Here is a 2,950-nt window from a genome sequence, read left to right on the forward strand (position 1 = left end):
CGCCATGCCAGTGTTCTCCTGATCCAACTGTCAAGAAAGACTGTCATTCCTTAGAAATCTATGAATTTTGGAAACAAATCTATCCCTACTTCTCTGCTGCCAGTGGGCACTTACCCTATCCCGCACTGTAAGAAACTTGAATGTTCCACTGTCTATTTCACCAATTACCTTTCTTGTTTTTCCCCTCTGCATCTCACGAGGATGAGAAGAAGCAAAAAACGTACTTGTATTTTGCCCACACTCCATCTCTGGGACTAGAAAGTTAGCCTAGTCCTTCATTAGACAAATAAAGATTCAGAAGCAAAATTTTGATAAAACCAAGAAAGAGACTCTTGAAAATTGATATTTGATTAATTAAATTTGTCCCTTCATTTCTCTTCCAGGATTTAGGCCCATCATTTATTTCTGAACTAAATAAAGACTTCCTTTTTCAGTAATACATTTTAAAGAGTGTAGCAATGAGGGTATTTATACAACTACTTTGTTTCAGTAAGGTATTTGATATAGTTTAGCTGTGTCCCCCACCCAAATCTCATTTTGAATTGTAGCTCCCATAATCCCCACATATTGTGGGAGGGACCTGGTGGGAGGTCATTGAATCATGGGGGTGGGTTTTTCACATGCTATTTCTGTGATAGTGAATAAGTCTCAGGAGCTCTGATGGTTCTATAACGGGCAGTTCCCCTACACACTCCCTCTCTTGCCTGCCATCAGGTAAGAGCTGCCTTTGCTCCTCCTTTGCTTTTTGCCATGATGGCAAGGCTTCCCCAGCCATGTGAAACTGTGATTCCATTAAACTTCTTTTTCTTTATAAATTACCAGTCTCAGGTATGTCTCTATTAGCAGCATGAGAACAGACTATTACAGTATTTATTGAAGAAGCATTGTCATTTTAGGGATGTTTTCTACTTCATTTGAGTGATAGGAACAGGGCTAGAGATACATGTACCATATTTACAAGAAAATCTTAGTCTTTTATATAAACCCTATCACTAAGTCATCAGTGCTCAGTCTAGGTGATTAGAGGAGAGAAGAGTCAGAGCAGAAGACGGAAAACTGCCAGCCTCAGGAGAAACAAAGAGTCAGCTCCCAGGACAGCTCTTAGGAGGAGGTGATTTAAGCTGAATTCCGAGAAACATTTTAGCCAGATTGACAATGGATATATCTCATTTCAGGTAGAGGAAATAATATTGACCAAATACATTTTGCAGACTGCAGGAAAGTTATTGTGACATGAGCTGATGGAGCCCAGGAGAAAGGGCAGGACATGTGGCTGGGAAGATAGCATAATACCTTATGCCCAAGGGGTTTGTGGAAACATTTTGAGTTTTATGAGACTCATATTTCAGACTTTAGGAAACTACTTTATAAAACAAGCAAACAACTGAGGTTCATAAAATTAAAATAGACCAGATTACACCAAAGAAATCCTACATGCACAGACAGGTATATGTATCACCAATACAACAAAGATCCCTTCTCCTTCCATCAAACATGTCCCTTTTGGGGGAAGAAGCATTAAGAGAAGTAAGATTGGAGAGTTGTTCTCTCCTTTGGTACAAAAACTCAGACAATGACCAGCCAAGTGCTAGGAACAGAAGCAACCCCTTTCTAAATACTGCCATGTGTTTTTCTCCCCAGATTAAACCACACTGAACTGGGATGGCATAAAAGCAACCTTTGAAAAAATAAAAATATTATTACTTAGATATTCTAGTAAACATCCTAAAGTAGCACAGTACCAGAAAACTGTTGGTTGGGATTTTGAGGGCTAAGATCTCTTTATATGGCCAATTTAGGGGAAAATTATCCCACAAAATCTAACAGCCTTAATCTCAGGTCCTATTTAAGCTTATAAAATCTGCCAACAAAAACCTCACTTGGGTGTTAATGGGTTTTCCTCTGCCCAGCTGTGGCCTGGCTCTGAAGGAAGAAAAAGAGGCAAATGTTGAACAAGATCATTTGGACTCTTTCTCTCCCCAGGGATAGATCACAGCTGTCTTCCTCTGACTCCACTAAGAATTCATATTCTTCTGAAGACTACATGATGACACTTTCCTCCTATTACTATGACTTAGGCCATTTGTCTTACAAAATAATGCCCCTGGTAAGGTTTAGGTGTTTGTATTGAAAACACCAAACCTCGTATTGAAATTTGATCACTAATATTGGTGTTGGGGTTAATGGGGGTCATGTAGATCATGGGGGCAGAGCCCTCATGAATTGATTAATGCTTTCTTTCAGAGGTGAATGAATTCTCACTCTCTTAGTTCCTGTGAGAGCTGGTTGTTAAAAAGAGCCTCGAACATGCCCCCTTCCCATGTGACCTTTTCACATGCAGCTCCCTTTCACCTTCTTCCATGAATAGAAGCAGCCTGAAGCCCTCACCAAATGCAGATGCTCAGTCTTAAACTTGGCTGTCTTTAGAACCATGAGCCAAATAAACCTTTAATTTAAATAAATTATCTAGTCTTTGGTATTCCTTTATAGCAACACAAAACAGACTAAGACAGCCTCTTACTATGCTAAATGAATATTTGCCTCCTACCTAGGCCTGTTTTCATTAAAAGGTGCTCTCAATTTAGTGTAAAACACTTCTTTGTGAGCAAAAAGTGGCAAAATCAATTTGTGTAACTTTGATTTCCAAATTCCTCCCACAATGGTGGGCTGAAAAAGGAAGGGACATGTCACAGGTTAGATTCTCCAGGAAGTAGTTGTGGTGACACAGTTAGGGTATATACATTTAATTGTGAAGCAAAAGTTAGAGAAAGGGAGAAAGCAGGACTGGACAGCAGGGACCATTAAGCCACCGTACAGACAGGGCAGAGTCTTTGCCACTGAAAGTCATAACTCTGGAGCAAAGACCGCCCTTCTGAAGAGTCCTGCACTGGGGACCATACTGAGAATGGTGTGACATTGCCTCAAAAGCTGAGGCAGATCTTGGATGGCA

The sequence above is a fragment of the Cebus imitator genome, unplaced genomic scaffold (genome assembly GCF_001604975.1).
Source record: "Cebus imitator isolate Cc_AM_T3 unplaced genomic scaffold, Cebus_imitator-1.0 Scaffold92, whole genome shotgun sequence".
NCBI lineage: Eukaryota > Metazoa > Chordata > Mammalia > Primates > Cebidae > Cebus > Cebus imitator.